The 11,099-nt window shown below is 47.9% G+C and overlaps 1 pseudogene; it reads right to left on the bottom strand.

Moving 5' to 3' along the window:
* Nucleotides 1–6,375: 6,375 nt before the first annotated feature.
* Nucleotides 6,376–11,099, bottom strand: part of LOC135538518 (glycine receptor subunit beta-like) — a 51,590-nt pseudogene continuing 46,866 nt past the window's right edge.

Genomic DNA, 11,099 nt, shown 5'->3' with positions numbered 1-11,099 from the left:
TACTATACAGGGTTATGGTTAGGTCTGGTACTCTACAGGGTTATGGTTAGGTCTGGTACTCTACAGGGTTATGGTTAGGTCTGGTACTCTACAGGGTTATGGTTAGGTCTGCTCTACAGGGTTATGGTTAGGTCTGGTCTACAGGGTTATGGTTAGGTCTGGTACTCTACAGGGTTATGGTTAGGTCTGGTACTCTACAGGGTTATAGTTAGGTCTGCTCTACAGGGTTATGGTTAGGTCTGGTACTCTACAGGGTTATAGTTAGGTCTGGTACTCTACAGGACTGTTCCTCCTGGTCTAGTGGGTTATGGTTAGGTCTGGTACTCTACAGGGTTATGGTTAGGTCTGCTCTACAGGGTTATGGTTAGGTCTGCTCTACAGGGTTATGGTTAGGTCTGCTCTACAGGGTTATGTTAGGTCCTGGTCTCTAGGGGTTATGGTTAGGTCTGGTACTATACAGGGTTATAGTTAGGTCTGCTCTACAGGGTTATGGTTAGGTCTGGTACTCTACAGGGTTATGGTTAGGTCTGGTACTCTACAGGGTTATAGTTAGGTCTGGTACTCTACAGGACTGTCTCCTCCTGGTCTAGTGGGTTATGGTTAGGTCTGGTACTATACAGGGTTATAGTTAGGTCTGCTCTACAGGGTTATGGTTAGGTCTGGTACTCTACAGGGTTATGGTTAGGTTTGGTACTCTACAGGGATATGGTTAGGTCTGGTACTATACAGGGTTATGGTTAGATCTTGTACTCTACAGGGTTATGGTTAGGTCTGGTATTCTACAGGGTTGTCTCCTCCTGGTCTAGAGGTTTATGGTTGGGTCTGGTATTCTACATAGAGCTCTAGAGAGACAGAGAGCTTGTCATCTGGGTTTTTATTGGTTCTTTTAGGATCAGGCAGTTTATTTTCAGAGACATTTACATCATACAGTATCATTTACATTAATATAGACAACATAATTTACACCAATATAGATAATCTAACATCATTAGATATATCATGTTGCATACACACAGGGCCAATCTAAAATAGCACCAAACTCCTCCACAGAGCCCTGTTCCCTTCGTAGTGCACTACTATAGACCAGAGCCCTGTTCCCTGTCATAGTGCACTACTTTAGACCAGAGCCCTGTTCCCTGTCATAGTGCACTACTATAGACCAGAGCCCTGTTCCCTGTCATAGTGCACTACTTTAGACCAGAGCCCTGTTCCCTGTCATAGTGCACTTCTATAGACCAGAGCCCTGTTCCCTGTCATAGTGCACTACTATAGACCAGAGCCCTGTTCCCTGTCATAGTGCACTACTATAGACCAGAGCCCTGTTCCCTGTCATAGTGCACTACTATAGACCAGAGCCCTGTTCCCTGTCATAGTGCACTACTATAGACCAGAGCCCTGTTCCCTGTCATAGTCCACTACTATAGACCAGAGCCCTGTTCCCTGTCATAGTGCACTACTATAGACCAGAGCCCTGTCATAGTGCACTACTATAGACCAGAGCCCTGTTCCCTTCGTAGTCCACTACTATAGACCAGAGCCCTATTCCCATCGTAGTGCACTACTATAGACCAGAGCCCTGTTCCCTTCGTAGTGCACTACTATAGACCAGAGCCCTGTTCCCTGTCATAGTGCACTACTATAGACCAGAGCCCTGTTCCCTGTCATAGTGCACTACTATAGACCAGAGCCCTGTCATAGTGCACTACTATAGACCAGAGCCCTGTTCCCTGTCATAGTGCACTACTATAGACCAGAGCCCTGTTCCCTGTCATAGTCCACTACTATAGACCAGAGCCCTGTTCCCTGTCATAGTCCACTTCTATAGACCAGAGCCCTGTCATAGTGCACTACTATAGACCAGAGCCCTGTTCCCTGTCGTAGTGCACTACTTTAGACCAGAGCCCTGTTCCCTGTCATAGTGCACTACTATAGACCAGAGCCCTGTTCCCTGTCATAGTGCACTACTATAGACCAGAGCCCTGTTCCCTGTCATAGTGCACTACTATAGACCAGAGCCCTGTTCCCTTCGTAGTCCACTACTATAGACCAGAGCCCTGTTCCCTGTCATAGTGCACTACTATAGACCAGAGCCCTGTTCCCTGTCATAGTGCACTACTTTAGACCAGAGCCCTGTTCCCTGTCATAGTGCACTTCTATAGACCAGAGCCATGTTCCCTGTCATAGTGAACTACCTTAGACCAGAGCCCTGTTCCCTGTCATAGTGCAATCCTGCGACTAGTGATGTCCAGAGCATCCTGTTCCCTGTCATAGTGCTCCCTTCTCCATAGACCTGGAGACCTCCCTTCCCTTCCCTATCCCCTCCTCCCTACCATCTCTGGAGACCTCCCCTTCCTCACTTCCCTCATCAACCATCCCCCTCCTCCCTTCCATCTCTGGAGACCTCCCCCTTCCTCACTTCCCTCATCCCCTCCCTCTACCATCTCTGGAGACCTCCCTTCCTCACTTCCCTCATCAACTATCCTCCTCCCTACACCATCTCTGGAGACCTCCCCTTCCTCACTTCCCTCATCCCCCAGAGTACCATCTCTGGAGACCTCCCCTTCCTCCTTTCATCCCCTCACTACCATCTCTGAGACCTCCCTTCCTCACTTCCCCTATCAACTCTTCCCTCTCCTCTTCTCCACACCATCTCTGGAGACCTCCCTTCCTCACTTCCCTCATCCCCTCCTCCCTACCATCTCTGGAGACCTCCCCTTTCATCAACTCCCCTCTCTCTCCTCCCTACCATCTCTGGAGACCTCCCCTTCCTCATGTCCCTCATCCTCATCCCCTCCTCCCTTCCATCTCTGGAACTCCCCTTCCTCACTTCCCTCATCCCCCTCCTTCCTACCATCTCTGGAGACCTCCCTTCCTCACTTCCCTCATCAACTCCCCTCCCCCTTCTCCACACATCTCTGAGACCTCCCCTTCCTCACTTCCCTCATCAACTCATCCCCTCCTCCCTTCCCATCTCTGGAGACCTCCCCTTCCTCACTTCCCTCATCAACTCATCCCCTCCTCCCTTCTCCACACCATCTCTGGAGACCTCCCTTCCTCACTTCCCTCATCAACTCATCCCCTCCTCCTTCTCCACACCATCTCTGGAGACCTCCCCTTCCTCACTTCCCTCATCAACTCATCCCCTCCTCCCTTCTCCACCATCTCTGAGACCTCCCCTTCCTCACTTCCCTCATCCCCTCCTCCCTACCATCTCTGGAGACCTCCCCTTCCTCACTTCCCTCATCCCCTCCTCCCTACCATCTCTGGAGACTTCCCCTTCCTCAGTTCACTCATCAACTCATCCCTACCATCTCTGGAGACCTCCCTTCCTCACTTCCCCATCCCCTCACCATCTCTGGAGACCTCCCCTTCCTCAGTTCACTCATCAACTCATCCCTACCATCTCTGGAGACCTCCCCTTCCTCACTTCCCTCATCAATCTCATCCCCTTCCTCCTTCCCTTCCCCTCCACCCTACCATCTCTGGAGACCTCCCTTCCTCACTTCCCTTCAACTCATCCCCCCTTCCATCTCTGGAGACCTCCCCTTCCTCACTTCCCTCATCCCCTCCTTCCTACCATCTCTGGAGACCTCCCCTTCCTCACTTCCCTCATCAACTCATCCTTCCCTTCACTCATCAACTCATCCCTACATCTCTGGAGACCTCCCCTCACTTCCCTCATCCTCATCCCCTCCTCCCTTCTCCACCATCTCTGGAGACCTCCCCTTCCTCACTTCCCTCATCCCCTCCTCCCTACCATCTCTGGAGACCTCCCCTTCCTCAGTTCCTCATCAACTCTCCCTACCATCTCTGGAGACCTCCCCTTCCTCACTTCCTCATCCCCTCCTCCCTACCATCTCTGGAGACCTCCCTTCTCACTTCCATCTCTCCTCCCTACCATCTCTGGAGACCTCCCCTTCCTCACTTCCCTCATCCCCCTCCTCCCTACCATCTCTGGAGACCTCCCTTCCTCAGTCCCTCATCCCCTCATCCCTACCATCTCTGGAGACCTCCCCTTCCTCACTTCCCTCATCCCCTCCTCCCTACCATCTCTGGAGACCTCCCCTTCCTCAGTTCCCTCATCAACTCATCCCTACCATCTCTGACGACCTCCCCTTCCTCACTTCCCTCATCCCCTCATCCCTACCATCTCTGGAGACCTCCCCTTCCTCATCCCCTCATCCCTACCATCTCTGGAGACCTCCCCTTCCTCAGTTCACTCATCAACTCATCCCTACCATCTCTGACGACCTCCCCTTCCTCAGTTCCCTCATCAACTCATCCCTACCATCTCTGGAGACCTCCCCTTCCTCAGTTCACTCATCCCCTCATCCCTACCATCTCTGGAGACCTCCCCTTCCTCAGTTCCTCATCAACTCATCCCTACCATCTCTGGAGACCTCCCCTTCCTCAGTTCCTCATCCCCTCCTCCCTACCATCTCTGGAGACCTCCCTTCCTCACTTCACTCATCAACTCATCCCTACCATCTCTGGAGACCTCCCCTTCCTCAGTTCCCTCATCCCCTCCTCCCTACCATCTCTGGAGACCTCCCCTTCCTCACTTCCCTCATCCCCTCCTCCCTACCATCTCTGGAGACCTCCCCTTCCTCAGTTCACTTCCCTCATCCCCTCCTCCCTACCATCTCTGGAGACCTCCCTTCCCCAGTTCACTCATCCCCTCATCCCTACCATCTCTGGAGACCTCCCTTCCTCAGTTCCCTCATCAACTCATCCCTACCATCTCTGGAGACCTCCCCTTCCTCAGTTCCCTCATCAACTCCTCCCTACCATCTCTGGAGACCTCCCCTTCCTCATCTTCCCCCCTTCTCATCCCCTCATCCCTACCATCTCTGGAGACCTCCCTTCCTCACTTCCCTCATCCTCCCCTCCTCCCTACCATCTCTGGAGACCTCCCCTTCCTCAGTTCCCTCATCCCATCCCTCCATCTCTCCTCCCCTACCATCTCTCCCTACCATCTCTGGAGACCTCCCCTTCCCTTCCTCATCCCCTTCCCTACCATCTCTGGAGACCTCCCCTCCTCAGTTCTCATCCCTACCATCTCTGGAGACCTCCCCTTCCTCAGTTCACTCATCCCCTCCTCCCTACCATCTCTGGAGACCTCCCCTTCCTCAGTTCACTCATCCCCTCCTCCCTACCATCTCTGGAGACCTCCCCTTCCTCACTTCCCTCATCCCCTCCTCCCTACCATCTCTGGAGACCTCCCCTTCCTCAGTTCACTCATCCCTCCTCCCTACCATCTCTGGAGACCTCCCCTTCCTCACTTCCTCATCCCCTCCTCCCTACCATCTCTGGACCTCCCCTTCCTCACCTCATCCTCATCCCTACCATCTCTGGAGACCTCCCCTTCCTCATCCCTTATATTCCTCCCTACCATCTCTGGAGACCTCCCCTTCCTCATCTTCACCTCATCAACTCATCCCTGACCACTGACTTCAGGATGGCCCGATACTGTATATAACCTCTATGTTAACATGATATACTGTATACTGTTATATTCATGTATAGATGATACTGTATATATCCCCATGTTACTGCTATATATTCTGTTATATTCATGTATAGATGATACTGTATATAACCCCATGTTAACATGCTATATATTCTGTTATATTCATGTATAGATGATACTGTATATATCCCCATGTTAACATGCTATATATTCTGTTATATTCATGTATCGATGATATACACTCTCCAGACAGTTTATTAGGTCCGCCGCCCATTTCACAAATATGGGTTAGAGACAGTGGGTTGTGTGGCTGTGTCTTGCTATATAAAGCAGGCATCGAGGCATTCAGTTACTGTTCAACTGAATGTTCGAATGGGCAAAACTATGTGCCAAGCGCGCCAAATTCAGTATCTCAGAAAACAGTTTGTTGATGAGCGAGGTCCAAGGAGAATCTGTCTGCCTGAATTTTTGCCTGTCTGTCTGCATATCTGCCTGCCTGCCCGTCTATCTATCTATCTGCCTGCCTGCCCGTCTATCTATCTATCTGCATGCCTGTCCATCTGCCTATCTGCCTGCCTGTCCGTCTGCCCGTCTGTCTGTCTGTCTGTCTGTCTGTCTGTCTGTCTGTCTGTCTGTCTGTCTGCCTGCCTGTCTGCCTGCCCGTCTGCCTGCGTGTCCGTCTGCGTGTCTGTCTGCGTGTCTGTCTGCCTGTCTGTGTCTGCGTGTCTGTCTGCGTGTCTGTCTGCGTGCCTGTCTGCCTGCCTGCCTGTCCGTCTGCCCGTCTGTCTGCCCGTCTGCCTGCCCGTCTGCCTGCGTGTCTGTCTGCGTGTCTGTGCCCGTCGTGCCCGTCTGTGCTGTCTGCCTGCGTGTCTGTCTGCGTGTCTGTCTGTCTGCCTGCCTGTCTGTCTGTCTGCCTGCCTGTCTCTGGGCGGTTACTACATTGAGAAAGCCAAGCCGTATAGGATGAGTTCTAATCTAAGATCACTTCTACATGTTGGTTCCCTGGACACAGATGAAGCCTTTTTTTGGATTAAGTCCAATGGACTTTAATCTATTGAGAGAGCAGTCCAGGACTGGGCCTTATCCGAGTCCGGGAAACCAGCCTCGTAAAAGTAGGATTGGGGTTCATGGGCAAGGGGTCAGGGGTTAGAGGTCAGGGATTACAGGTCAAGATAATTTACTACTTTATGTTACTATAAAAAAAAAATGGGAATACCCACTGACATTCTCAGATATTAACACACACACCTTCCCTCCCTACAAGTAGACAGACCAGTATATGACGTTGAAGAAGAGGAAACTGAAGGGGAACAGAGCACGTGCGTACAGGTCGATGCGTTTGGCTGCAGCGGGGATGACAGGTTTAGGGGGCGGGGCTTTCTTGTTGTTCTTGGCCTGTGATTTGCCGGTTGCCCCGGTAACCTCAATGGGCTTGCCATAGCAGTCAAAGTTAGAAAGCTCAAAGTCTCTGGGGAGAGATCCCACAATGCTGAAGTCATTAGAGCGGAGGTCTGACTTAGATGTACACACCTTCTTACAGCGGGTCTCCACCACCTACAGACACAGACACACCAGTTAGTAAAAGAGAGATGTGTAGGAGGTAAATGATCAGGAGAGAGAGAGTGATAGAGAGAGAGTTATAGAGAGAGCAATGTTGGGAACATCCTTTAAATTGTATTGTACATTTCCTCAGTGAAAACAATGTTCTAAGCAAATATGAAATTTTCACCAAATTACTGTAAACGACAGACCACGTATTCACCCTGCACACCCTAAATGACAAACAAACAAACAAACCAAAACAAAGGCAAAGTCTTTTCATGCTTTGTTGATTTAAAAAATATTTAAACTCAAATTTGGCATCAGGGTCTGCTATACAAATTGATGGAAAGTGGTGTTGGGGTAAAAACACAACATTATAAAACCCATGTACATAAACAAGTGTGTGGTTAAAATTGGCACACACACATTTCTTCCCACAGGGCCGTGGGGTGAGACAGGGATGCAGTTTAAGCCCCACCCTCTACAACATATTTATCAACGAATTGGCGAGGGCACTAGAACAGTCTGCAGCACCCGGCCTCACCCTATTAGAATGAATTTGAAGTCAAATGTCTAGTGTTTGCTGATGATCTGGTGCTTCTGTCAACAACCAAGGAGCGCCTACAGCAGCACATAGATTCTGACAGACCTGGTCCCTGACAGTAAATCTCAGTAAGACAAAAATAATGGTGTTCCAGTTGCCAGGACCACAAATTTGATGTATTGTTGTTTCTACCTTCTTGCCCTTTGTGCTGCTGTCTGTGCCCAATAATGTTTGTACCATGTTTTGTGCTGCTACCATGTTGTGATGCTATGTTGTTGTCTTATGTCTCTCTTTATGTAGTGTTGTGGTGTCTCTCTTGTCAGGATGTGTGTTTTGTCCTATTTTTGTTATATAATTATTTTTTTTTAAACCTAGCCCCCATCCACGCAGGAGGCCTTTTGGTCATTGTAAATAAGAATTTGTTCTTAACTGACTTGTCTAGTTAAATAAAGGTTAACAAAATAAAATACAAATTCCATCTAGGTTCTGTTGCCCACGAGCATACACAAAAAAACTATACATACTTCGATCTAAACATCAGCGTCACAAGTCATTTCCACAAACCTGTGAACGATCTGAGAGACAAGGCAAGAAGGGCATTCCAAGCCATCAAAAGAAACATACAATTTTACATACCAATTAGGATCTGGCAAAAAATATTTGAATCCGTTATAGAACCCATTGCCCTTTATGGTTGTGAGGCCTGGGGTCCGCTCACCAATCAATAATTCACAAAATATCTTCTGTGTACCACGTAAAACACTAAATAATGCATGCAGAGCAGAATTATGCCGATACCTGCAAATTATCAAAATCCTGAAAAGGGACGTTAAATTCTACAACCACCTAAAAGGAAGTGATTCCCAAACCTTCCATAACAAATACGTGACCACTGTGACTGACCCAAAATGAAGGAAAGCTTTGACAATGTACAGACTCAGTGAGCATAGCCTTGCTATTGAGAAAGGTCGCCGTAGGCATATCTGGCTCTCAAGAGAAGACAGGCTGTGTGCACACAATTGTTTTTTTCTAATCTACACACACTATCCCATAATGACAAAGCAAAACCAGTTTTTTTTTTTTTAAATGTTTGCTTATTTATAAACAAAGAAAACTGGATTATCACATTTACATATGTATTCAGACCCTTTACTCAGTACATTGTTGAAGGACTTTTGGCAGCGATTACAGCCTCAAGTCTTCTTGGGTATGACGCTACAATCTTGGCACACCTGTATTTGGAGAGTTTCTCCCATTCTTCTCTGCAGATCCTCTCAAGCTCTGTCAGGTTGGATGGGGAGCGTTGCTGCACAGCTATTTTCAGGTCTCTCCAGAGATGTTTGATCAGGTGCAAGTACAGGCTCTGGCTGGGCCACTCAAGGACATTCAGAGACTTGTCCCGAAGCTACTCCTGCGTTGTCTTGACTGTGTGCTTAGGGTCGTTGTCCTGTTGGAAGGTGAACCTTCTCCCCAGTCTGAGGTCCAGAGTGCTCTGGAGCAGGTTTTCATCAAGGTTCTCTGTACTTTGCTCCATTCATCTTTCCCTCAAACCTGACTAGTCTCCCAATCCCTGCCGCTGAAAAACATCCCCACAGAATGATGCTGCCACCACCATGCTTCACCGTAGGGATGGTACCAGGTTTCCTCCAGACATGATCCTTGGCCGTTAGGCCAATGAGTTCAATCTTGATTTCATCAGACCAGAGAATCTTGTTTCTTAATGTCTGAGATTCATTTAGTTGCCTTTTGGCAAACTCTAAGCAGGCCGTTGTGTGCCTTTTACTGAGAAGTGGCTTCCGTCTAGCCACTCTACAATAAATGCCTGATTGGTAGAGTGCTGCAGAGATTGTTATCCTTCTGGAAGGTTCTCCCATCTCCGCAGAGGAACTCAAGAGCTCTGTCAGAGTGACCATTGGGTTTTTGGTCACCTCCCTGACCAAGGCCCTTCTCCCCCGATTGCTCAGTTTGGCAGGGTGGCCAGCTCTAGGTAGAGTCTTGGTGGTTCCAAACATCTTCCATTTAAGAATGATGGAGGCCACTGTGTTCTTGGGGACCTTTAATGCTGCAGAAATATTTTGGTATCCTTCCCCAGATCTGTGCTCTACGGGAGATCTCCAGACAATTCCTTCGACCTCATGGCTTGGTTTTGCTCTGACATGCACTGTCAACTGTGGGACCTTATATAGACAGGTGTGTGCCTTTTCAAATCATGTCTGTCATGACGTTACCCTCTTTGGGTACAGCGATCACCATCCCTCTCTCTCTCCACCATCCCTCTCTCTCTCTCTTCCCCCTACACCAGGCTCTGTTAGGCAGGTCATAAATTCCTGGAGGAGATTCTTCCTCATGGCCAGACAGTCTAGAGAGAGTGAGTTTTCATAGAGAGAACAAAGGAACTTCTTCCACCTCACAGAACTTGAGAACTGAACAATATTTATGTTCTGGAGAATGTATAAACAGTGGGTGAAGTAGCCAGCTACGAACTAGTCCATTTGTTACAATTCTGTGAAATTAATGAGAGACAATACAGCCACATGACCATAACCCTGTTTATACAAGAGTCTCAGTTGTGATGCTTGCATCTAATTGTTGTATAAAATGAATGAGTAAAGATGAAACCATTTGAAATTATGTAATGTGATTTTAAACTGTTTAATGAAGGAAACACCAATTCCCTTTGGAGTTTAACTAAATCATAGGCCAGACATTGATCTGGCGTCGTGGGGCAGCCCCTTTCCTCTCCGAATATAACCCCTACCATGGGAATTTATCTTCAGACCATGCTTCTCTCATCACAGAGGGCTACGGTTTGAGTTGAGACCAGCTTACCTCGATAACCACGAGAGGGCTAAGGATTCAGATGATTGCTGACCATGTGGTTAAACTCTGAGACTCAAAACGACAGAATAAGAACAAATCTTTGATACCAAATTCCTAGCTGCAGACTAGTAATTAGTATCATCGAACGCGAAGTCCGACAACCGCAGAAACATCTATTCCATAGCAACATTGCTGATTGTTACTCTGAACTATCCATTCTAACCACAGCAGAGAGAGAGAGAGGGCGGACAAACTCTCCAACAGAAACTAACTTTTCAACAGAGATCCCAATGACACACTGAGCGTAAATATATATATTGATTGCAATTATTCCCGAATGAGTGAGCGTTCATGTGCAAAGGATTAGCATTTCAATTGTTATAATTATCAACTTTGTAGTGTTCTTTTTTATCTCAGTCGACCCCCACTTCTCTTTTGTCCACCAAGCCGCGATACCGGTTTATCCCACTAGGGAACCAACATTCCTCTATCATTTCCTTGTATCCATATCTATTTGTTTGTTTGTGCATTTCTGTTATTATTTAGTTAATAAATTATTAAGACAATTGATGAATGGATGACTCGTAGTGAAGACTGGGTTTGTGCAGATAACCAACAATTTATGATGTTTGGAATGAGACTAACGTGAGGTAAAGAATAATTAATTCATTAGAAGACTAATTGATCAGATATTAAAATATCTGAAGAGTTTTATTAGGAAAA

Source organism: Oncorhynchus masou, unplaced genomic scaffold (genome assembly GCF_036934945.1).
Source record: "Oncorhynchus masou masou isolate Uvic2021 unplaced genomic scaffold, UVic_Omas_1.1 unplaced_scaffold_976, whole genome shotgun sequence".
NCBI lineage: Eukaryota > Metazoa > Chordata > Actinopteri > Salmoniformes > Salmonidae > Oncorhynchus > Oncorhynchus masou.
This window is presented reverse-complemented; position numbering and strand designations above follow the sequence as displayed.